The sequence below is a fragment of the Lissotriton helveticus genome, chromosome 2_1 (genome assembly GCF_964261635.1).
Source record: "Lissotriton helveticus chromosome 2_1, aLisHel1.1, whole genome shotgun sequence".
NCBI lineage: Eukaryota > Metazoa > Chordata > Amphibia > Caudata > Salamandridae > Lissotriton > Lissotriton helveticus.
The window spans coordinates 1,207,783,494-1,207,810,299 of NC_136059.1; the positions used below are offsets into that span (position 1 = coordinate 1,207,783,494).

General features: G+C 38.8%; 1 protein-coding gene across 2 annotated transcripts in view; it reads left to right on the forward strand.

Annotated features, from left to right (window-relative positions):
• The window catches only part of C2_1H4orf54 (chromosome 2_1 C4orf54 homolog), an 81,868-nt gene extending 55,802 nt beyond the window's left edge, over positions 1-26,066 (forward strand). For both annotated transcript variants that reach the window (XR_013607134.1, XM_078676088.1), the window contains one exon: positions 22,043-26,066. The gene's annotated coding sequence lies outside the window, so the exon portion shown is untranslated. The remainder of the gene's footprint in view (positions 1-22,042) is intronic.
• The last annotated feature ends 740 nt before the right edge of the window (positions 26,067-26,806 follow it).

Below are 26,806 nucleotides of genomic sequence, written 5' to 3' on the forward strand. Positions count from 1 at the left end.
GGAATATGTTTGATGCCAACTCTTGCAGAATGTGCCAAATTTAACAACAAAATGTTGCATTTAGAAAAGCAAGAGATTGTGAAACTGGAAGCTATTGATAGAGTAGAGCATATGGGATCAACAATTATTTTGTCTGAGAATCTGAAAACAAAATTGGATTCATTAGAGAAGAGTATATCTAAAACTGCAGGTTTTGAAAAGACTCTGAATGTGTGCTTGAACTGCCGTATAATTTTAAGAAGGAATTTACATGTTGAAAGAGGTCTGGTAAATGGATCAATGGGTAATGTTGTTGATTTTGTGAAATACAGAAATAGAGATGGAATTGAATTTTTAAAAATTAAATTTGATGGCATTGAGGAAGTACAGCTAATTGGTCGTTGTTCTGCTAGATTTTTGCTTGTAAAAGACTTATATGTTCGCCGTAAGCAGTTTCCTGTTTGCTTGGCATATGTGGTGACAATCCATAAATCGCAAGGTTTAAGTGTAGACAGTGCATTGGTGAATATTGGCAGTTCTGTGTTCAAGGAGGGTATGGCATATGTGGCATTGTCACGAGTTAGAACTTTATCGGGATTGTACTTGATTGAGTGTGATGTCACAAACATTTGTGCGGATCTAGATTGTGTTAAGGAATACAATAGGTTAAGAAGAGAGTATGCGCCACATTTGCCTCAGTATCCTTTGTTTGAGAAACGTGTGGTAGGCCGTAAACGAAGAAATGAGAACAATACTGGGGAGGTTGTAGCAAAAAGACAAAAAGTCAATGAACCTAAAATTACAAGCAGAAACAAAAAGGATTCTGTTGAAGATGTTGTTGGTTTTCAGTTTGAAAACAGTTCTGGTGTCAACTGCTATGCTAATGTTTTGTTTTCTCTAAAAAATGTAAAAGAAGAGATTGTGGTCAATTCTGATCAAAGATTTTGCAGTTTGTTAAATTCTGTGTTAGAGAAATGTAGCACTGATAGAAGAAACATAGAAAGTGTGTCTGAAATTCGAAATCTGTTAGACAGATGTTCAGGCCAAACACAATTCTCTCAAAATATTCAGCAAGATTGTCAGGAGTTTTTAATGTATATGCTTGATGTATTGCATGCTGAAGGTGTAGATGTAGATCACCTGTTTGGGCTTTCTTATCAATGGCAGCATGACTGCGAAAACTGTATGGTATCAAGTACTACTAGTGTAGACTCAGAAAGATTTATATATTTAACTTTGCCAGACAGTAAATCAGTCTCCTTTAATAAGCTAGTAAAAGCAGCTGATCACAACATGGAGTGTAGCCAATGTAAATCTGAAATGATGTCCACATTATTTATACGAACATATGGCCAGTATGTCATTTTAATGTTCCAACGATGTAGGCCTGATGGAACAAAATTGACAACTTTAATAAAAAAATTTGTAGCTTCGCAGTTGTCAATATCAGGAAGGACTTTTGTAACTGCAGCAATTATATATCATGACGGCCCTTCAATAACATCAGGACATTACACAGCTTATTTAAAGTGTAGAAATGGCTGGTCATTCTGCAATGATTCTGTTTTAATTTTCAAAAAAAAATTGCCGTATGACCTTAAAAACTCTTACCTGGTGTTTTTAAAACCAACATTTTAGGGAAATAATCTCGGGATGTGCTCTGTGGAATTTCAAGAAGTTCTAATGGCTCCTACACAATTTGGCCTTGAGGATAAGTGTAGTTCAGAGACATAACTTCTAACCATAGGACTGGATGTCATGAAGAAATATGTGCACCTTCAATGAGTTCAGAAAAACTGTTTCTTTTTATAAGCTAATTGAAGCAGCCAATCAAAACATGGAGTAGAGGGAATGTAAGTCTGCAATGCTGTCTACTGTTTTACATTGCTTTGTGATTAAAAGTGATGTAGAGAATTAAATAATTGTAGTAGTCATAGAGGTAGTGTAAGTCTGCTTCATAGTAAGCAGTATCAGTGTCATAGGAAATGTAGAACATGACTGAGCAAGAAGGGGAAGATATTACTATTCCAGGATTGTGAAAATTATCTTCAACATTTTAATTCTGAAAGTTGCGGAAATGCCAAATGACGGGATTGGCTTACAAGAAATCCAAGAGTTATAAATGGCTCTGACCAGATTTGGCCTTGTGGAAAATTGTGGTAGAGAGCAAGAAATCATTTATTGCATGTAACGTGTTTTTAAAAACGATGGAGATTTTCTTTCAGAAAGTGGCGGGCTGAAAGTAATAACAGCACAAAAGAGTGTAAGCTGTTCATAGGACATCCTTGGACGTCATGGAAAGTAAGTTAACTTTAAGGAGTTCTGAATTTTGATTTCAGATGTTGTATGGGTTTTTTAAACACAATCATTTTGATTGTGTTTTTTTTTCCCCGCTGTTACATGATGAATACCTTCAAGTCACTGTTTTTAGTGAAATTTGATACATTCTGAGAACAGCAAAAATAAACCATTTAACATGTATAATTAATGTTCTACTTTTTGTACTTATGATATACATTTAGAAATGTGAGGTAGATATGGAGAAACTGAGGCTTCTGTAAGTGTCAAAGTTAATGCTTACAGTGCTGCACTTCTGGGTACTTTTTTTTTTTGTTGAAAACTGAATAGGCCTCACCTTAAAGAAACCTCTTGAAAGGACACATCTTATTTGTATCCTGAAAGAATCATTTAAAATGTTAGACACAATTTTATGATGGCTTTACATCTTTTTTGCGCTGCTATTGCATCACTATTGTGAGACATCAGCAGTGCAAAAGATGCACCATGTTCCAAAATAGGCCTCACTTCATCAGCATCAAGATACTGTTTGTTTAAAATATATATCTTTAGCATTGTGTAGGGGACGTATAGCAGCAGAGGCTTCTGTAAATCTCAAAGTTTTTGAAAAACTGTTTCTTCTTGAACCTTTTCCCTTGTCTTTTCAAATTTTTAAATACATGTTTTAATATTTTTGAAATGTTTCTTCTCTCTTTTACAGATTGAACGTATGAAAAAATATTTGAAAAAGTTAACAAGAATTATAAGGTAAATGTTTTCTACTCTTTTAACTCGCAATCCACTGCTGATGATGTCATTGACTATGTCATGAATGATGTAATAAGTGGACATGACTTACTTCATTGGTAGGCCTTCACATGTATTAATGCATACACTGCTGCACTTCTGTGTACTGTTTCATATGCTGAACTACATCTGCACTATGAGATACCTAAGCAAAGGCAACACAGGTGATGTGATTTTGAAATGAGCAAAAGAAACTCCACGTTTTTCAATTACATTACTTGTGTTTTCTAAGTTTACGGATGACATTGTGCAGATGAACTTTAGGTCTGTCTATGGACACAGAAGAGGTCTGGCCGTTGTTCAAGAGTGAAGTGGACATGTTTTACTTCAATGGTAGGCCTTCACATGTATTATCTCCTCTGTATTCTCAAACAAGCATAAATTTGATATGCAACCCTAAGTAGGCCTCATCTTAAACAAAATTTTGGAGAGGACACACCTTATCGTCATACTGAATCAATCATTTAATCTATCACATTTAACATCTATTAGTTCTACTGCTTCATTTCTTTAATCCTTACTTTCCTGCGTTTGCTACTTCTCTCATTCCTTTCTCTATTACTTAATTATTCTACTCCTTCCAGTATTTTTCTCAGTCCCTCTCTTCTCATACTTCTTCATTATTATTCACTCATTCTGTCTCTATTAATGTTACTGTTTCTGAATGATCTCAAAAAAATTTTAAAACAAGAACTGTAAGTATAAGGATAGGAAACAGACATTTATGTTACAAGAAAGACAGCTATAGGAAGTAAAAAAAAGATACTGTTACTTGCAATCCACTGCTGATGATGTCACTGACCATGTCAAGAATGATATAATATGTGACATGATCAGAAGTGGATTGCGGGTAACAGTATGTTTTCTTTACTCCCTGTAGCTGTCTTTCTTTTAACATAACTGTCTGTTTCCTTCCCTTATACTTACTGTTCTTTTTAAAAAAAAATTTTTTTGGTTCGCTCCTGGTTCGCGTACCGGAGTGCGAACTGGAAGCGAACTATAAGAAATAGAGATTGGCAGAGTTTCAAAAATTCTACCAATTTTTTTTATAATGGGGAGGTAGTTCTGAAAAGAACTTTTTTTTTGGTTTTTGTTGTTTTAAATTTTTTTTATTATTTTTCTGAACATTTTTTATATTTTTTTTGTTTTTTCTGAACATTTTGTAATTTTTTTGTTTTTTTGGGGGGGAGGGGGGAAACAAAAATGATTCATTGAGAAGGGCTCAACAGGAGCAACGAAAAAAAGAAGAATTTATTTTTTGGGGCGTTTCGGGCAATCATGATTTCTGATAGCTCTCATTATAAGAATAATGCTTCTTTCTCCGTTGCAAAGTGTTTGGCCGCACCACACGCACACTTGCCTTACTTCCCCCATGTCTATTTGAATGTTCGGGATCACCTCCCTCGCCTCTGGTCCCGATATTTCTTTCACAGCAGATGTTCTCACCATTGCCAGGGGATTTTGTTGTTCATCACGAAGCTGGGCAGCACTATAATTATTTGGGTGCCACCTACTCATATGCCTGTGCATCGTATAATTGCCGAAGCTGTACTTCTTGTCAGTGCCCCTTGACAGTCGATCTTTGCAAATACGGCAAAACACATATCTTGCGTTAACTTTTTTTTGCCCTGCTGGAAATGTAAAAAATTGCCAGATGTAATTTTCTTTTCTATTGTACCTCCTGGGCTCCTCTGGCAAAAACTCAGGCTCTTCCTCCTCTTCCTCCTCTTCTTGATCTTCCTCAAACATTGGTTGAGCAGGTGGTCCTTTCTTCCCTTGAGGAGGTGGGGGTGGTGGTGGGGGAACACTACCTGAAGCAACAATGGAAGCCATTTCTCTATAAAGTAAAAGGGTCTTTCTCTCACCAAGATGAAAGTCAGAGTGAGGAAAGAAGGAGGGGTTTTCATCATTTGGGAAAAGCAAAAGTTCTCAACCAATGAAAAGTGTTATTTTTAGGTCACCTGACCTAGCCTTCCATTATTATGAAACCAAAAGTGAAATGAACCAATGAAAAGTTTTATTACCAAGTCACATGACCTCTCACGCTCATGTTACGCGCTGCGGAACGCTCCCCGGTTAGCTTCCGGTTCGCTGCGCTTCGCGCCTCGGTCCTCGCCCCGGGACACTTCCGGGTGCGCTAACGCGATACGTCACAAGACGCATTACGCGGCAACGCGATACGTCGCGCTTTCGCGACGCGCCGCGGATCGCTTCCGGGTCGCTGCGCTTCGCGCCTCGGTCCGCGCCCCGGGGCACTTCCGGGTGCGCTAACGCGATACGTCACAAGACGCATTTCGCGGCAACGCGATACCGTCACTATGTTGATTTCTTACTGGTTCGCGGACCGGGTCGCGGCATCTATTTGAGCTAACGGAAAGCTTCCCGGTTCGCGGACCGAGAGCGAAACAAAAAAAATATTTAAAAAAAATTATTAATAAACATATAAAATATATTTTTATATTTAAAGAAGAATACATTTTACAGCTATAGATATTAGCTTTTAAAAAACCAATGAAATTCATTGAAAAAACCATAGGTTATAGACCATATATAGTTAGGAATTTGCATTTACAAAACCTTGAAAATTCACTGAAAAAACCATAGGTTATACACCATATATAGTTAGGAATTAGCATTTATAAAACCTTATTTTACTCACACAAAACCAATGAAATTCCATATATAGTTAGTGGTACTAACTATATATCACGCACCCGCAATCCACTGCTGATCATGTCACATATGACATCATTCATGACATGGTCAGTGACATCACTGATGACATCACTGATGACATCTCAAATGACATCACTGATGACATCACTGATGACATCTCAAATGACATCACTGATGACATCACTGATAAAATCTCATTTGACATTAATGATCACATCACTGATGACATCATTCATGTGATAATACGATGAACCTCTTCAGACTCTAATATAACCTTAGATACACTCAGTGTAAACAGACATTCACAGACTGTCACTCATCCATGGAGTTACTTACACACCTAGTCAGTCATGCAAAGAATCAATCACAGCTCCATTTTCACAACTATACAGTTATACACACCTTATTTATTCAAACATATACTAAAACATATTTACTCACTTATACAATCCTGGATACAAGAGCACAATGATCCATATAGCCACTCACACATTCACTGGCTCTTATGCACAGTTATTTATATATGTCAACTCTCACATGTACTGTATTTTACATATGTACTTACTTTGACATGTAGCACTGAGATATGTATTCACTCACCAATACAGTCATGCACACAGTCAACCGCCCATACAGCTGTTTCCACATGCACTTTTGAACCCATACATCTATGCACAGAGTCATACACCTCCCAGCCACCCACACACACTCTCAGTCTCCCATACAAATGCTTGGGCAACCAATCAATAACCCATATAGTTACTCATATAGCTAATGATCAACACATGCAGCAGTTTACAGAACAACAGACATAATGATGCACAAATTAAGACAGTTTAGTCACTAACCCATGCACTCAGTGAGACAAATTTAACCACTCACTCATACAGTCAGTCATGTACCTACTAAATCCTTCATCCAGACACTTATACATCCACTCATTCTTAAATATGTAAGACATATTTTAACTTTACAGAAAAATACAGTCACTGGATGTTGTCATCAGTGATGTCATTTGAGATGTCATCAGTGATGTCATCAGTGATGTCATTTGAGATGTCATCAGTGATGTCATCAGTGATGTCACTGACCATGTCATGAATGATGTCATATGTGACATGATCAGCAGTGGATTGCGGGTGCGTGATATATAGTTAGTACCACTAACTATATATGGAATTTCATTGGTTTTGTGTGAGTAAAATAAGGTTTTATAAATGCTAATTCCTAACTATATATGGTGTATAACCTATGGTTTTTTCAGTGAATATATATATATATAAAGTCTAAACAGGAAGCCCCAAATTAAAGCAAAGCCACACGAAGTTCAGATCAGCACGTTTATTTGCATCCATTTCACTGCCCGCTCCTTGACAGCTTTCAGAGCAATCTTTGAACATGTAAAGCCTGACGCGTTTCAGGAAATATTCCTTTCTTCAGAGGCATTGTTCATGAAGGGCTGGAAGAGCAGTTTTTGGCCGCGTCTGCTCATATAATCACTGGCACCTGCCACAGTGGGCGTGGCTAAATCGCAAAGCCTTCTGTGCCTTGTAGTACGCTGGCCCTCTTCCCACAGTGGGGCCACTCAACAGTCCTTGCAATTTGAACCAAGTATTCACCAAGTGGAGTAAAGTAAAGCGCTGTAAGCCCTCAGATTGCGCTTTGCAGCAGTGAATTCGTGCTCAAGGCAGCACCACCTGCATTGGAGCTGCTCTTGTCTTCGTTCCGTCTTTGCAAGCCCCTTCTCAGAGCCTGCACGAACCCTTCGTAAGGTGGGCCTCGCTTCTCGACTGGGCAAACAGCCGATATCCATAAAGTCTAAACAGGAAGCCCCAAATTAAAGCAAAGCCACACGAAGTTCAGATCAGCACGTTTATTTGCATCCATTTCACTGCTCGCTCCTTGACAGCTTTCAGAGCAATCTTTGAACATGTAAAGCCTGACGCGTTTCAGGAAATAATCCTTTCTTCAGAGGCATTGTTCACGAAGGGCTGGAAGAGCAGTTTTTGGCCGCGTCTGCTCATATAATCACTGGCACCTGCCACAGTGGGCGTGGCTAAATCGCAAAGCCTTCTGTGCCTTGTAGTACGCTGGCCCTCTTCCCACAGTGGGGCCACTCAACAGTCCTTGCAATTTGAACCAAGTATTCACCAAGTGGAGTAAAGTAAAGTGCTGTAAGCCCTCAGATTGCGCTTTGCAGCATTGAATTCGTGCTCAAGGCAGCACCACCTGCATTGGAGCTGCTCTTGTCTTCGTTCCATCTTTGCAAGCCCCTTCTCAGAGCCTGCACGAACCCTTCGTAAGGTGGGCCTCGCTTCTCGACTGGGCAAACAGCCGATATCCATATAGTCTAAACAGGAAGCCCCAAATTAAAGCAAAGCCACACGAAGTTCAGATCAGCACGTTCATTTGCATCCATTTCACTGCTCGCTCCTTGACAGCTTTCAGAGCAATCTACGGCCGGGGCTACTTCCAAGGGACTACTTTTTTTTAATCGTAAATATTTTAAAGAACGTATATTTTATTTTTTTATATAGCCTATGTCCATCTGCAGACCCTGACAATTACAACGATGTATCGGGTGTTTGAATTGGTGCTGTGGTTCCTGAGTTTACCCGCCTCAAAGGTTAAAAGTTCTCTCCTTATAATAGTAGTATAGATATATATAAACGTAATATTAATAAAAAAATTACAATATTTTTACCGTAGGATAGCACAAAGGGTAAAATGTACTATTACCACTCCAGAGAGTGCAACAGTAGGGAAAGCGTTGGATAGCGTAGGGGTAAAAATTACTATTCCAACTCCAGAGAGTACAACAGTAGGGAAAGCGCTGAATAGCGTAGGGGTAAAAATTACTATTCCCACTCCAGAGAGTGCAACAGTAGGGAAAGCGTTGGATAGCGTAGGGGTAAAAATTACTATTCCCACTCCAGAGAGTGCAACAGTAGAGAAAGCGTTGGATAGCGTAGAGGTAAACATTACTATTCCCACTCCAGAGAGTGCAACAGTAGGGAAAGCGTTGGATAGCGTAGGGGTAAAAATTACTATTCCAACTCCAGAGAGTGCAACACTAGAGAAAGCGTTGGATAGCGTAGGGGTAAAAATTACTATTCCAACTCCAGAGAGTGCAACAGTAGGGAAAGCGCTGGATAGCGTAGGGGTAAAAATTACTATTCCCACTCCAGAGAGTACAACAGTAGGGAAAGCGTTGGATAGCGTAGAGGTAAAAATTACTATTCCCACTCCAGAGAGTGCAACAGTAGAGAAAGCGTTGGATAGCGTAGGGGTAACAATTACTATTCCCACTCCAGAGAGTGCAACAGTAGGGAAAGCGCTGGATAGCGTAGGGGTAAAAATTACTATTCCCACTCCAGAGAGTGCAACAGTAGGGAAAGCGTTGCATAGCGTAGGGGTAAAAATTACTATTCCCACTCCAGAGAGTGCAACAGTAGGGAAAGCGTTGGATAGCGTAGAGGTAAAAATGACTATTCCCACTCCAGAGAGCGCAACAGTAGGGAAAGCGTTGGATAGCATAGGGGTAAAAATGACTATTCCCACTCCAGAGAGTGCAACAATATGGAACGCGTTGGATATCGTAGGGGTAAAAATTACTATTCCCACTCCAGAGAGTGCAACAGTAGGGAAAGCGTTGGATAGCGTAGGGGTAAAAATTTATATTCCCACTCCAGTGAGTGCAACAGTAGAGAAAGCATTGGATAGCAGGAGGGTAAAAATTACTATTCCCACTCCAGTGAGTGCAACAGTAGGGAAAGTAAATACTTCATATATAAATAAAAATAAAATAAATATTAATACCAATTACAAATTAATTAAAATACTTAACACTTTTATATAATATATTAATTAATCAATTAAAAATAAAAAATAATTAATAAAATAACTACCTACTAATACAAATTATTTACCAATGAACAATAAATTAATTAACAATTAAAAAATAATAAAAAATTTGATAAAATAAAAAAGAAATTTAAAATAGAATTACTTACAATTAAATTACTCCCCACCCTATTACCCTATAAACCCACAACCCACTACAGAAACTAAATTAATAAAATTAATATAATTATCAATTAATAAATTAATTAATATTATTTACCCATTATATTTTAATTAATTAATAATTAATTAACAATTAATTCAAAATAAATACAAATAAATACATTAACATATTCAATTATTTATAATTAAATAACTTCCCACCCTATTCCCCTATAAACCCACAACCCGCTACAGAAAATAAATTACTAAAATTAACATATTTATCAATTAATCTAATAATTTAAATTAATTACCAATTATATTTTAATTAATTACCAATTAATAATTAGTTAACAATTAATTAAAAATAAATACCAATAAATACATTTACATATTTAATTAATTATAATTAAATTACTTCCCACTAAATTCCCCTAGAAACCCACAACCCGCTACAGAAAATAAATTACTAAAATTAACATAATTATCAATTAATCCATTAATTAAAAATAATTACCAATTATATTTTAATTAATTAGCAATTAATTCAAAATAAATACCAATAAATAAATTAACATATTTAATTAATTATAATTAAATTACTTCCCACCCTACTCCCCTATAAACCCACAACCCGCTACAGAATTATATTACGCAAAAATTAAATACCATAAAGATAATTAATTAATATAAATAATAAAATAAATATACACTTTTCAAACATATACTAACAGAAAAAACCCTTTAAAAATTGATATTATCTTACTTACCTCAAATTCAATATTTTTGTAGTCTATATTCTGTCCATTCTATATTTTTGTAGTCTATATTCTGTCCATTCGATATTATGTCCATTCTATAGTTTTTTAATTCGATATTAATGCTATCCTATTCGATATTTTTGTAGTCTATATTCTGTCCAGTTGATATCGTGTCCATTCTATATTTTTTAATCGATATTAATGCAAATCGATATTAAAAACTCGATATTTTGACTGTATACCCTGGAAGATAATGCGGAGGAGGTCCCTGAGATTTCGCAGAGCAAACAGCGAGTGAGCAGTCCTGTGAAGACTAATTATTGCACAGCTCCTGTAATTTCTCTTTAGAACATACAGGAAGGAAGTCACTTTATGGTGTATTACATATTCCAGTATAATGCAAAAGGTAGAAAGCTCAGGCAAAGTTCACGCAGATCAATATAGAGAGCAGGCTACTGTTACCTAAGCGGCAGAGTCTTAAATAGCTGCAGGACATGAGGAGTATTGAGATAAATATTTTACCTTCAAAATCCTTAAAATGACCAGACACACTCCAGTGTAGTATAAGATGTGGAAAGCTCAGGCAAAGTTTATGCAGCTTTGTATAGAATAACGGAAACAGGCTTCTGTCACCCAAACTGCAGAAACTTGAACGATCTCAAGTAATAGGGAGCATTGAAGTGAATATTTTACACTTCAGGAGTAAAGAAATAACCAAAAAATAGAATGGTTTGAGTTAATCAGCCGGTACCCGCATTGCAGAATACAAAGGTCTCTGATAGAAATGAGCGCAGGAGAATGACTCTTCCCAGTGCGTGTGTGTAATTAAAATGGCGGCCGTCATACCCACCGAGCCGCTTGTTTCAGCAACGAGGGAGCATAAGCTGAAAAAGGCTCCGCATAGCAGGAAATTTACATTCCTGTCCTCCGCTGGAGTTTCAATATCCATATGTCCATTTTCAGCTGCTTGTGGTGAGGAAGGGTGCCCCAATGCCCTTCCGTCTCCGTGTCGCGGAACCGCCCCCATGCTCCTTGGGCGTTACCCACGCCCCTTCGAGTTATTGTGTGTTGATTGTGTTTTTTAACTTTAGTTTTAGATTTGGTTTGGAACAATAGAAGGCCACAGTTATATTCCCTACACTACGCATGATGTCATCTACGCATAGCCAATGCTTAATTTAAACTGGCAGTTGCCGGTGGGACCTGCTAGCCCTCATTTGTGGCGACCAGCACTTATTTTTTCTCATCAGACTTTGACCCAGAGCAAAAGAGAGAAACACACAAAAGGCGGAAAGAAGGAGTAGGAGCAAGATGGAAAAACAGTGAGAAAGGGAGAAAGCAGGGATGAAAAAAACCTGGAAGAGTGAGATAAAGAAGCAGGGTGTGTCTGGTGTTGGGTTAGTGAGGCATCAGGTGGAATCAACACTATGTTGCCTTGGTATTCTACAATCTGAGACTAAGATTGCACAGGCCGCAGACTACTGAGCAAATCTTCGTGCCCCGGCACTTATTCTTTTACAAATTAAGCACTGTTAAGTGTAGCGTGCCATGAGCAATTTTATTATTTGCATTGCCTGTGGAAGAAAGGGATAAGTGATTTAGTATCTTGAAGCTCAATCAGCATTAGCCAGGATGAAACGCATTTATAAAGCTAGAACAGGTGGCCGCTGCTTCTCTTATCTGGCAGCTAGGAGGTGGAATGAGCTCCCGGATGACCTCAGACACACCACAAATTATCTATTGTTTCGGAAAAAGCTGAAGACCCACCTCTTTCCTATTCACTGTTAGGTCCTATTGCCTCAGTCTTCAGTAGTGTTCACTTGGTATAAGCGCCGTGATATCCCTCGGGATGAGTGTCGCGCTCTACAAAAACCATAAATAAATAAATAAATAAAGGTGTGTTGTTTGACTGTGTTGGCAATCTGCACTGCAGTTCACAAATCTGACGCAGTGTTTTTAAAACGCTTGCTTCAGGATGAATGCCTCGTGCCATGAACTTGAGGAGCAATTGAGTATACAGAAAAGGGCTGATTAACATCACTTACCAACTTGATGTTGAGGGCGATGTATTCTTTACCATGGAAGTAGGCGTAGGGGCCCATGTGGGTGTTCTTAAAGTCCCGGTGGGTGCATTTGAAGGAGGAGAGAGGGCAATATCGAAGAAGTCCCTCTACATTTACTGTATCTACATGTGTATGTGGGGGTGAGGGTAGGAGACGAGGAGGCATCACACATTTGCTGTGGTTCAGGTCCAATGAATTGATGCCATAGTGCACATAGGAGCTTTGTCTCAGATGTCATAGCATCAGGAGTGCTCTTCTTGTGATGACTTAGGGTGTGGTGAAAAGTAGCAGGACATTGATCAGGTCCTTATTGTGCCTGGCTTGCTATATGCTTTTTATGTCATTAAAGTTTGTTGTTGTCCATGCCCTGATCCTCTTCTTGGGATGTTGCTTGGATTTTAATGCCAGGTTGGCTGTGTGTGTGTGAGTTTGTGCTCTTCACTGAGGTTGCCTGCATGACTGTCTCGCACAGTCTATAGCTCATCCATAAGTTGGAAGGTTTGAGGGCAGATGTTGATGCTAGCACTTTTGTATGGTTTGTTCTTGTGTAATGTTAGTTGGGTATCATCCAGCATATTGGTTGTGGACCTGCTTTTAGCAATTATGTAGCCTTCAATTAGTGTTATATTTGTTTCTTTCTGCAATGGCTTTGACCTGAATGAATGAATAATTTTGAGCCTTGGATTCTTGTTTGTTGTTCGCTTGATATGCTGTAAATTACAATACGTTTGTACTTCGTGGGTGCGTGTGTTCAACATTTCAGGATGTTCAGATATTGACGTGTGCACCTGCAATGAACTTATTATCACTAATGTCAGTTTTCACTTTTGCTACTTTACTGAGATCGCGTTAATGGGCGGAGTTGGTCATGCAATTGGTTTGCGATCACTGGAGTTTTTCTCCCTCTTAATTTTGACAAAGATGGTTTAATCTCTGTCTTTCAACCTCTAGTTTGATGTTTGAGATCACCTTCCTTAGCTGAATATTGAAACTGCCAAGTTCAACAAGGCGATTCCATCCTGACAATTCTGGGAATTCTGACCTCTGCTCAATTTCTACATCCAGTCCTAAAATGTATGGCTGCTACACAAAGTTGGAATTTCAAATGTACTGAGGCACAATGGACAGGAAAGGGCAGAAAGGTTAGGGTACGTGTCATCCAGGCACCCCAGTCAAGTCATGCAATGCCTGCATTTTTTTTTATAAGCTGAATGCGAGTCCATCCAGAAAACCGAGCATATAATCTTTCCTAGTAAATATATTTCGTCATAAAATATACACATGCATGATAATGAGCTTTGCTATAAACAGAGTTCTATAGTCCCTCGTACTTAACGAATCCACTGCCTTGGACAGAATTAGATAAAGCAATAGAGAACCGAATAGGGTAGAAATGGTACTGCCTTCCTATCATGAGAGTACGTTTCTTTTGTACACTGGTTCTGCTCGCTCCAATGCCCTGTGCCCTCATTTACAAGAGCAGTGTTGCAGCGTCAGTACTAATATCCCAGCTTTACTGACATTCACACTCTACCCTTACGAATGGCTTAGCAGTTAACTATCCACGAAATATCATTTCTGTACAAGATGGATGTATGACATTACAACGCATGCTTTTACATCGCATGCCTTTACAACGTGGTTTTTACATCGCAAACCTTTACAACGCATAGCGCTTTGGGGTGCTTGATAGTGAATAGTTTAATTTACTATTCCAACTCCAGTCCCTGTGGACACTAGGGAAGGTGTTGGGCAGTAAATTAAACTTATTCCCTATCCTAGAGCGCCCCCCAGCGCAATGCGTTGTAATGGTTTGCGTTGTAAAAGTTGCGTCGTAAAGGCACTGCGTGGTAAAAGTTGCGTTGTAAAGGATGTTTCCCGTACAAGATACTTATTTTTTTACTATGAAGATATTCTAACTTTTCACTTTGCCTTGTGCAATGGGGCTTTCACAGTTGTATGTAAATATTACATTTTTATATGACTTTTAAATATCTTACCTTCGCCGTTGAAGTATTTAACAATATCCTGATTGCGCTGTGACAATATGGAAGGTATTTAACACACTTTTTAATCGTCGAGCCATAAGCAGATAGAGGAGACGAGACTGAAAAGATTATTTTAGGTATAGCTTTTGGCCGCTCAGCTGTCAAACTGCCCTATTGATAACAGTATGACTAAAGCGGACTGGTTCTTGATCCATCTCTTCACCCTTGAGCTGGAGCAGGCACGAGTACTAGAATTCTAGGTACCACATGAGTTATTGCTATACTACACCTCCAGGGCACGACTTATCATCCAAGTTCTGATTCTGTTTGCACATTTGCTGGTACATTAAATATAATGGGGTTGTCCTGTGTCCCTCAGAACCTGGGTATACAGCCAACGAGGCTGGTGATATTTGCACCTACAAAGAGTACTGTTGGGTAGCACAATTCTTTGAGAATTGTGAAGAATGTTGAACATTCAACATCAGTGACAAAGGGCCAACACACAATCCCTTTAGAAAAAAGAAAGAGAGGGGTGTTTATTCACTTTTTACTGTGCTTTTTCACCATGTATCACAGTTTCACTGTGTCAAGTTTTTTGATTTACTGTATGTTTTGAATATATTATGGGCAACGTATTGTAAAAAAACAAAAAGTGAAAAATTATTTTACTAGATGTAGGATTTGATATGTGATGCAGACTAGACCAAATTAGAAAGAGTCCTTTGTGTCATGTCTGGGTTTTCATTCATGGGTTTTTAGGTCTCGCCTAGCGTTGCAGCGTATTCATTGCTCACTTTGCGAGCCATATTGTATTAGGGCATGTTTTAGAAGTGGAGTGGAAGCCCCGTCCATATTTTTCATTGGCGGGTGTCATCGTCCATGGTAAACGCTGGCTTCCGATTGATACGGCGGCTTCTTAGTCCCTCCTTGTTACCGCCCTGTCTCCTTTTGTGGCCTTCCATTAGTACGGGATCTTTTACTTGCGGCGTTACACGGTCTCCTTCATTTAGTCTGTAGGCACTTTTTTTCCATTCACACAATGGTGACAGCTTGTTTGGGAGATTAAGTGATTTGCCTAGAATCACAGGATGTTCAGCGTCATTGCAGAGACTCGAAACTAGTTCCCCAGATTCGAGGTCGACCGCCCTAGCCGTTCTTATAAATGTACTGATTCTGCTTGCAGGTACACCTCATGCACTGATTAACGTCTCTCATAGTATGACACACTTAATGTAGTTTATTACAGTCCCCATACACTCCTGACACTCACTCATACACTGCCGTGGTATTAACAAACACCAATTACTGTTCAGTTTCCTACACTCTGAGATCGCGTGCCGTTTTCCTGCACACACACTACCCCGCACATTCCATGAAAAACTGACTGGGGTGCACTTCCTCACACGCGGACTCCCGCCACCAGGTCCTTTTACATTGAATATGTTGCGGAATCTCCGAGGATTCTAGGCGCAGCAGCACTCACCTGCCTGCGCCCCGAAGTCCCTCCTCTCGGCTGCGGGGCACATAGGTGTGCTCAGGAGGAATCACAGTAGCAGGGCTGGGAGAGCCCCCATGGGTGCCCAGTACTGGAGGTATCCCCTGAGACATGCATGTGTGCCTCCTTCGCGGGAGCCTCTGTGTAGTGCATGCAGTGCGGGACTAGCTGTCTGAAGCTGCCAGGGAGCAGTTCCCATTAGCATGGATGCCGACAGAGAGCAGACACCGTGCAGCCTGAGTTGAGCACACGTGTCTGTAGGGACGATTGTGAGCGTGTGTGTGAACAGAATTGTGACAGGCTGCAAATGCCTGTTAGTGCCAGGGCATGTTTGTCAATGTGTTTCTGTGTGCCCTCGGAGAACTATGTGGTGTGTCAGTGCTTGGAGTTATGTGAGTGTCTGTGTCCAAACAGATGTGTGTGTGTCTCTGTGCATATGAGTGTGTGTGTCTTTTTGACACTGTGATTCTCAGTGACTGTGCACACGTGTTTTTGTCAAGGTATCAGCGTCAAGGAGTGCTTCGTTTCTACGTGTGTTTTTCGGCGCGTGTCTGTCAGATTGTAGGTGTCTAGATATGATTGTCCGTGGATGCTGGTTTGGAAATGTTGCAGATGTGCTTAAATGTCAGAGTGCACGTGTTGATGTACGCATGAGTGTTAATCCGTGTGAGCGTGTCTGTGTCCATATACAGATGTGTTTGTGTGCGTGTGTATGGATACAGATGTGTTTGTGTGTGTGTGTCTGTTTGTATACAGATGTGTTTGTGTGCGTATGTCACTGTCAGTATGCAGGCTGGTAGTGTGTTGGTGCCTGTAGTCTGTGTCAGACAGCAGGTGTATGTGTTTGCTCTTGCATTCAGCCAGTGAGACTGTGCATTAACCCTTCTGAAAGTGTGAGAGCCCCTGTGTGATGCTTAATTAGGGCCCCCGTAGGGATAGGAGTGTTTGAAGCATCAATTCGTATTGTGCAATCCATTTGCAGCTGCTTCTCGTCGCTCTCACAGACACACAACTGTTGCCTGAAATGGCTAGCAAAAGTTTTCGTGGCTACCTTCATTGAAACCACCATTTGCTGTTGCTACGTTGAGCGTCACTTCGACCATGAAGGGAATGCCACACATACACCGGTAAGTGATGGACTGGAGTTGAGCGAGGAGACAGGAGCTGGGTCTTTTCTATCCTGTTGTTGAGGGAATGGTGATTGGCAGAGGGACCGATGACCCTGCTATTTGAAGTGCACACCCCCAATGGGATGATAGCTCCTTATATAGTGACGACTGTAGAGGTGAGTCGGCAGGCTGAAGGGTAAAGGTCCAAGTAGCTCTACCTACTCCTTCGTTCTGCCTTTGAGACCAAGCATGTCCTCTCAAATTCTTGATATCACAAGGAGAAACCAGATGCAACTGGCACTGATAAACCTCTAGTGTTGCTCCTTCCAGGCCGTACTGTCATAGTGTGGAAGGACGGGCGAGGCAATGATAAAATACCATAAAATAAAATACCATAATATATGTAGCCTGTATTTCCCTTCTGGCATTGGGGAAATAGCGAGAAAATGGTGTAAAATGCTTCTTGGATACTCGTTGATAATCTGTTCACCTTGTAGATGGTGTGTTTTACAGCTTTGAGCTGTCGTTGTCTACATACTTGCAAATTATTTGTTTGCTACTGTCATTTTGTTTGGTCGAAACACCCAGACAAATACTGAACCCAGTAGGGGTAAGAGGAGCACTGCCCTGCTCTGATATGTTGGTAATTCATTATTTTTAGTGCAGGCATGTACTAACTTCTCCATTTGATAGAGACCTGTAAATGTACATCTCCCCGTCTCCCCTTTAGTCCATCCTTCTTGATGTGTGGGTCTAACCTCCCTAACTCCAGGGCGCAATTCCAGGGAGAAAAAGTGACTAAGAGGCAAGGCTCCTTCTGTTCGCCATGAGTTGACTGTTGACATCTTTTCAAGTTTGACCCGCTATAAACTGCAAATAAGATATACTTGTAGACGTTACATCAAAGATCAAAGTCTTCAAATCAACACTAGTGTTTATTGATATGCATCCGTTCTTGTTTTTAGTTCTGACAAGTGTTATTCGTTCACTTCAGTTCCAGATGTAAAGCACATATGGCCACATTCTGAGTGCGCGCAAAAATTGGGTACAAAAAACACTTCTGGAAATACTATTTGCATATGATATTGGGTCATTTTTCTGCACCTAGTTACGAATTTCACCCTGTGCAAGGGGAATAATGCACCAGAGTGATCTTTGTGAGCAATTTTACTCTACATTCTATTTAATGTGCGATTCTATGCACAGGTTTCCACTAGTCGTTAAAATAATAGACTAACATGGTCACTTCTCAAATTCCATATTCCACTATACTAATTCACCGCTAATCCTCTATGTGTTCCAGAGTAGCGTGCTACTCACCCATAAAGCGTTTCAACAACCCATCAGGGTTACAAGCGCTATATAAATACAAACCTTTTTTCCCTCCTCTATCCTCCTGCTATCCTTCAGAATCCAAATAACTAACTAACCTATCCACCAATTAAAATTACTTTAATATTTCACTATACTAATTCAACACTAATCCTCTATGGGTTCCGGAGTAGCGGGCTACTCGCCGACAAAGCACTAAAACACCTTGTCGGGGGTAGTAAGCGCTATATAAATGTAATTACAATACAATACAATACAATACCTTGACTCTCCTTCGGCAACTGTGGGTGAGCAGACAAGGCTTACTCACAGGAGGTGGGTTAGGGACTAGGGGCCAAATGTACGACCTTTTTTTGCGGCACAAACGGGAAATCGGCCCGTTGACCACAAAATAGGTCTGCCCCTTGTACAAACCCTATTTTGAGAGTCGGTAACCTATCACTGACTCGCAAAATAGGGTTTGCGACTCGCTATTAGGAAGGGGTGTGTCACGGGGCGTCCCTTCCTAATAGCGACTTGCACTTCAATGTAAAATAGTTTTGAGGCCGCAATCGTGTCCACAAAACACTCACAGTTTACCACCTACTTGAAGTAGGTGGTAAGCCACTGGCAAATGGGAAGGGGTCCCCATGTGACCCCTTCCCCTTTGTGAATGTATGCAATAATATTTTTTAAGAGCAGGCAGTAGTCCCACGGTCCACTGCCTACTCTTTGGTCTCGCATTTACGCAAGTTTAAGCTACTGGCATTGTAAATGACAATGCCTTTTATTTACGTTTTAAAAATGAATACAAAAATAAAAGGCGTTTTTATTTGCAATGTCAATAGCTCAGACTCGCGTAAATGAGATACCTATTGCATTGCAAATGCTGGTTTTATTTGTTTTCACAACAAGTTAGTACTTGTGGTATCTCATTTGTAGAACGGGAAACAATTCACCCCTCTATTTGTTTTTTCTAAAGGGATCGTTTCTTGAGCCTTTGTCACTGATGTTGAAAGTTCAACATTCTTCACGATTCTCAAAGAATTGTGCTACCCAACAGAAATCTTTGTAAGTGCACATATCACCAGCCTCGTTGGTTGTAATGCCTGTGACTCTGCTCAAGGCACCTGCTAGTCTGTCATAAGATATTAATCCTAATGTCAAGCCAGGCATTATCTAGGAAACAGCTACGAACTATGAGTCAGGAGGTTGTGTTGACTGTATTCAGTAGGTGCTTTACTTTGGAAATTGAGTCTAAGGGCCCACACCAACAGCAATATATGGAGTCCATGTTTGACTTTATACCAGAGCCAAATTTGGAAAAACAGGAACAGTGCTTTAAGAGCGAGAGGCTTGGTAAATGGATTAACCGTTTTCTTGACAACATGGGCTTCTGAGTCCATGACCTTCTGACCATCTCTGATTGGACTTAGAGAGAGATGTATATTTTAGGTCACTATAATTCTTCCTCCAGGTCAGACTCAGTTTCCCCAAAGTATCCAAAAAGTGGTCTCTCAAGGACGGAGTTTCTTAATTTCTTGCTACTGGCAGAAAATGTGTCCCTCTAGGGCTTCAAAACAAAATTCTAGGCTCCCTTCAAAGAGGTTACGCTCCTCCCTGCCTTCTTGGTATACATTGTAGTGACTAAGGAGAATGCCTATCCTTAGAGACAATATTGATTTATAATTGAAGTACTATTCTAAACTCATGGAGCCTCTACTTTCCTTCCACCTTCTACTTTGGCTGGGATCTGGGATGAAGAACAGTCACTCTTCATTTTTGGCTGTTTTCTTGGAATGCCAATCAATCACAGAGTGTTATGGTTAAAAAAATATACCCTTCACTGGACAATGGCTTTATAGACTATTTTTCGGAGAGTTAATGAAAAAAGCAGCAGTGGGCAATACATTGCCAGTCAGGTTGAGGGCCGGGCACCTGATAGCCTCCTGATGTACATAGGTGCCTAATTATCTGCTGTTTTTTACAAATTCACCAGACTTTGTTTCTTATTCAGGGGACAAAAAGGTGGACTTAGGCCTCACATTGCTTTTATTTTCTCTACTCGAGGTCAGTCAAGTCATATTCCTACACCCCCTGAAGCACCCCTGACTACTCCACTCCTTTGCAATCGACTCACAAGCTAAAAAGAGCATCAGCGATCAAGCTGAACAATGTCCTTAAATTGTGGGAGAAGGATGACATATGTCTGGTTCTTGGATGTGAACTTCAGGAGTTACTCGATCGTGTTCTCCTGCCTCTTAAAAGCAGACCAACCTTTAACCAGGTGACCCAGTGAAATGTTGGAGTAGGTATTAAAGACCATCGAAGCAAAGGGACACTCATTCCAGTTTCCTAGAATGAGATGGAGAAGATAATCTGCAGTAGCTTTTTTGTTTGTTGCAAAAGCAGTCCACTGAATTTTGCTCCATTGGAAACTTGGAGTAGTGTGAACATGTATGTTACTTCTACCAGGTTCAAAATAAAGACCTTGAAATAGAATCATCCCATTATTGAGCTTTGTATCTTTCCTTCATTCACATGCGTCCTTTCACATTAGGATCATGTCATCCACAAGAGTTACCAGTTCTTCACTCTCCTAGGCAACCATTTTCAGTTGCTACTTTTTTTAGTCACCTTTACTTGGATGACTGGCTGGTGAATTTGGAAAGTCTTTATCAGATGTTATTGGTGAAGTGGAAAGCGTAGCGCCTTCTGAAGCCTCATGGTTGTCTCCACAACTCCAGCAAATCAAGGCTGGGGGTAACTATTTACCTGTCGAAACAGTTGGCAGCTCTGAGAGCTATTGGAAACTCTAGACATCCATTGTTGCTTGAATCTCACCACCTTCGTATATTTTTTTGGTGGCAGGATGCTGCCGTTTATGCTATTTCTGAGACGAGGAGAGGGAAAATGCACTCTTTTGTATTTTATAGCAACAACGTGCATATCTCCAAGGGTTTATCACCCTAATTTATAAGGACTGGGTTGAGGAAAAAGCCTCATTGAAATGAAGATTTATCGGTAAGTAATCAGATCAATATTAAAAACCTGATCAATCAGTTAGGGGGAGACTTCCATAGCTCACTGAACACTTGGAGATTTGGTACGAGTCTGAGAGCTCTTTCTAGTACAATTTAGCTTTCGTTTTACAATTGCAAAACATGAATATAGGGTTTTGTATTGCTTCTGATCTGCTCTGGGTTCTTTATGCAGATCTCACTTTTTCTTTGTATTATGTGATGTTTTTGAAATTAATAAAAAGTGTATTGCAAATTTTTCAAATACAAATATAGCTGATCATATTAGAGTAGTGAAGTGGCTGTTTGGTCTCTCCAGAACATACAGTTCTACCTCAAAATAAAAACCAATAGCGAGGACAGCAACTGTAATTCTTATTTACCACTGTTTTCTTAAGTACTTTTAACATTAAAAAGAAAGGCAGGAATCAACATGTTTAGGGTAAACGATGTCAAAGCATGTGGTGTGAATTTTATTTTGACTTTGTTCATGTACAGCTGTATGTACATTTGAAATGTGTGATTGACTAGAATGTGTTCTGTTACAGGTGCAGATTCAGATATCCTCAAGATTAAGTGCACTGCAAGTATACAGCTATAATTATGTTCAATGTGTGTTTTTACTTTTTTATGACTGACTCACCTTCTTCGGAACTGGATGGAAGAATTCTTTTTCATTTACGTATGCACCAACATCTCATACTTCTTGATGAAGAGCTGGTGATTGCTTGTCATATGTATTCCTCCTTAAATGTACTATTTTAGAATTGGACAAATACTCGCTTTTCTGTTAAATTTATTACTGAACAACAATTGTTTTTTTAATTTTTTGTTCAATTTTGAGTGTGGAATAAATATGTGTTCTCTTTTTTATGATACGTGCATTGAACTGTAGGATGACATAAGCACCAAAGAAATGTTGTTATGGCCATTTAATGAATGCAAGTGTATGGTGCATACATTTTATTGGCATCTGTGTAAAATATAGTAATGAGATACTGTACGTGTTTGACTATTTTACTACTCCGAGAGGAGGTTCATGTTAAAGTTTACAAACTGTTGGTTTGCACAATGAACTCTCTCAGGGTTTGCAGGTTTTACAATGTCCTAAGAAGAAGCAGCTTTTGTGTCTATTGTATTCAGATTGCCTATTTCTGTAACTGAAAAACAAACCTGTAATGAATGACAAAATGTTTGGTGCAGTATTGTATTTCTCAGGGGAGACAACTTAAGAGGAGCTATGAATGCAGATGTTGAAGGGAATGTGTACCTCACTTTATGAAAACTCAACCAGCCTAATGACATATAGATTTTCTTTCGTGTTTATCTAATTAAGTTTCTGCTTAAAAGCATTTCCACTGCTGCTTGTAAAGATATTTTTCAATCTGCACTCTTGTGCTTTAATGTTGTTGTACATAATACAAAAGTACTTTGAACAGGTATGAGAGAGGGAGTCAAGAGCAAGTGATGTAAAGTTTTGGGAATTCTTTCTTACATTAAGCATTACACTAACACTCACATTATCAATGCAATAAGCCATTATTTTAAAATAATTTTTCAAATTAGATTCTTAAGTCTATTTTAATATCGGGAGCATGCAGTTACGCCCTAGAGGCCTATGATCTCGCTGAATTTAATAAGGCACAAACAAAATAGAATAATATTTTTCAAGCCAGCATTTACTGAGGTAGATTCAGAGCTGTTGTTAGGTGCTAAGTGCCTCATTGGGGTTGAGAACATATTACACATAATGGTTCTATATAGGATACGCATAGGATACATAACGGTTAACCATATAATATTGTCCAGTGTTGCCATTGCGATCTTCTGATGAAATCATAAACCACAAGGCTGAATGATGAGTGGTTTGCAAATTTCACCAGAATCCGATTATGACAAAAAAGGTCCATATTATACATTATTGAACGTGTTCTCTTGCAGGGACAGTTAACAGTGACCACTCATTGGAATTTTAATGTTTAGTAACTGTTAACGTTATCGATAGATTGTTACTAAATCAATGGACAATAGTCATGGATAGTGTAAATATGCTATTCTGTAGTTGCAGCATGTACCGTTTAATTTTGTATTTTCCACACTTAGCACACAACGTGCCACATCATTTTGAGATTTCAATAGAAACAATTGCTTTTTTACTTCAGTGATTTCAAATAAAAAAAGTGCCAGAGAATGTGCCACTTAATTTGCCTTTTCATGTTTCTTATTTATATAAAGTGTCATATAAATCACTTTTACACATCATCATAGAGGCCCAACATGGGAGAGCTCTGTAGTGTGGCTAAGGGGCGTCATGATGAAAAAACCCATGAAGACAGAGATTTTGTTTTTAGGATATGACATAATTCCAGTAAAATATGGAATTCATCCAATTTCCAATGGGAGACCTATATTCATTCTGAGGCCCTTCCCTCCAGCTAATTATTCACTGAGCCTGATGAGGGAGAGGCAACATGATCCACTTAAACCTACAGCTCTCATGGATCATGCCCAACTCCCCTGAATCAACAATAGTAGTGAAAAGAATATTGCATTCTGTACATCTGCAGATATTCTACATACATAACTATGTATGCATCTGTATGTATAAATACTCATTAAATATACTTAGTTGATTGTTGATCTCACAAAACCTCATAAACTGTACTCAATCATTTTCTCTCACTTTCATGAATGTGAAACTATGTGAGAATACAATTTTTAAATGAAATTTAAGTCTGCAATGGTTGCAGCCGACAAAATGTAAAATGTGATGAAGTCTCAATCATGTAACATATCAGTTACGGTCTGCTCTAAAGAGAAATCACGTTAGAGCACTATCCAAAAACCCAGAACAATTATGAGCACACTAACCCAAATCATGAGTTACTGCACTGTTCAAGGTGAGTTAAAGTTTTCGGATTGCACTCGATGTCATGTTTTTACAAAGCACCATAACTGATGTATTTCAGTACTTTTAATATTCTTTCTTATTTATGTAATGTGGTCTGCACATGTGAGAGTGGGAAACTACCTGCTAATGTTCAGTGGGCCCTCAAATGTTCTCCAAACATCCCTAAATATTTGCATGGCCACCTCTCACACTCTGTCTAATGGATTAACATCTGCACTACCGTCAGATGTTCTGCCATTGTCAGTACAATTTTTTTCTTAAAATTCTACTAATCCTTCCCATTTGTTGTTATGTTACTGTGAATGTAGCACTGACAAATGCAAACAACTTTTTCTTGGAACTAATGTGACTCTTAAGTATGAAAAATACTTGTGAATCAAACCCAGAGAGAGAGAAACTGAAAGAATAATGTTTAGCTCTCTACAGGCAATTAGTATATATATTTTACTTTCTTTGTGCTTGAAAATACTTCATGTAAAAATGTACACTAAAACTGCAGAATTTGTAAAAACATCTACTAAAAAAACTACCTAAATCTTGACTTTACTTAAACATCTCCCTGCAGACTATTTGACATGTTTTAAGCTACTAAATTCATCCAAGCTCTCTTCCTACATAATGTAGCATGGAATTGTTTTCACTATTCTAATTCCACTTATTCTATGTTTGGTGACAAGTGCTTGATAGTGATTTGGGTGAATGTCATTTTTTTGTTTAGTGATAGTTATTTATATAAAGTCAAGGTTTATATTTTTGACTAGATGATATGTTGTCTGTTTTTTCAGTTTAGTTTCCTTAGTTTGTGCATACCTGAAACACTTTCTACTGACAAAAAGAAAGGACTGCCAGATCTTGCACTCTAGAAGACTGAACCTATTGAAACAGAGTTGCATAGTGTTTATGCTCTTTTTAACATTAGTAAACTCTTTGCACTCTTGCAAACTTTTTAACATGAGTAAACAACTTTTTATTGGCTCATATTAGATTCATTATTTAAAATGAAGACATGAAACGTTGACGGCTATATTTTTTACAAGTATCAGGTCTTTTTTGTGTGAATGTCAGGCTTGTTATATTCATTCTTAAAAACAATATTTGTATTCAGCTCAAGGTGCCTACTTTTGCTTAAGTGTGATTTTAAATGGAACTCATTTTTTTCCTTTTTGAAACTGGAATGTAACACAGTACGTTTTTTTCCAAGTGTTGCTGAAGAATGCAAGCAGAGACTGAGACATAGTAGGTGAAAAATGTATGTGTTTTAATGAAGTATGGTAGCTGGTTCACATAGCAAATCGTGATGTAGAGATTGTGAAATGTTTACAGTATGTTGACAATGGACTATCAAATAAGAAAAGTGGAACAGGACAAAAAGAACATTTCAATGTAACTCCTGTTCTCAGTAGGAAATATTGTATGGCCTTTGGTTGAAAAGTGAATTGACTTCATTGCCCAGTGTAGTACACTGGAAATGGGAGAATCGAGAATTGCACTCTTCGCGTGTTGCACTTTGGGAACTATGCAACAAGACATATAGTGAGAATTGACTGTTTGAACCCCTTGGAAAGAAATATTTTTAAATACTTGTATTTGCTTTTATATATTGTTTTTATTGTTAGTATCACAAATTCAAAAGTATTTTTCATTAAAAGACATCTTGCAAACTAGACTCTCCTTTCATTTAAAGGAAATCGGGTGGTGAAGAGTAAAGTCTTTCAGAATTAGGTCTTGTTCATAGATATTACTTTTGCAGACTTATTAATAGTTTCAGTTTCAAAATCTTTATTTGACCTTTAGATAAAGATGATAAAAGTACAAAGTGAAGACATTGCTGCAAAATTCGAAGTAACATTTTAAAAATGGCACACTTATAAATGAGAACAAGATGTTGATACAAAGAAGGCAGCACCATCATATTGCATTGACATATTTTATGCCTGCCGTCGCCATCAATACATTTCTCTGAGTATCCAGCTCAGTGCATACGAATACATAAAATACAGTACATCACATACACACTGTACATATCAAGGTTATAAGTAACTTTAAAACATCAATGTATGTTCAATAATAGACAAAAATCAGTGCAAAAAAAGGCATAAATAAAGTGCATTTACAAAATATTAAACTGACTTTGCCTTCATTACCCCTCCATAGTTTTCCTGATATGAATAGACATTTTAAGAAAGTAACAAACACTGAAACTGATGTGTTGGTTATGAGCCTCTGTGCACTACTTCATAGCCAATAATTCCATGATGTGCTTAAGACAACATTACAAGACTTTACAGAAAAAATGAAGCGCAGTAAGTGTTGCTCTGCCATCCCATCACAGGGACAAGCAGGTGAATTACTATCCTATACCTTTCCTCCTTCAGAGAAGCACATTAAGTGCCACACAAAG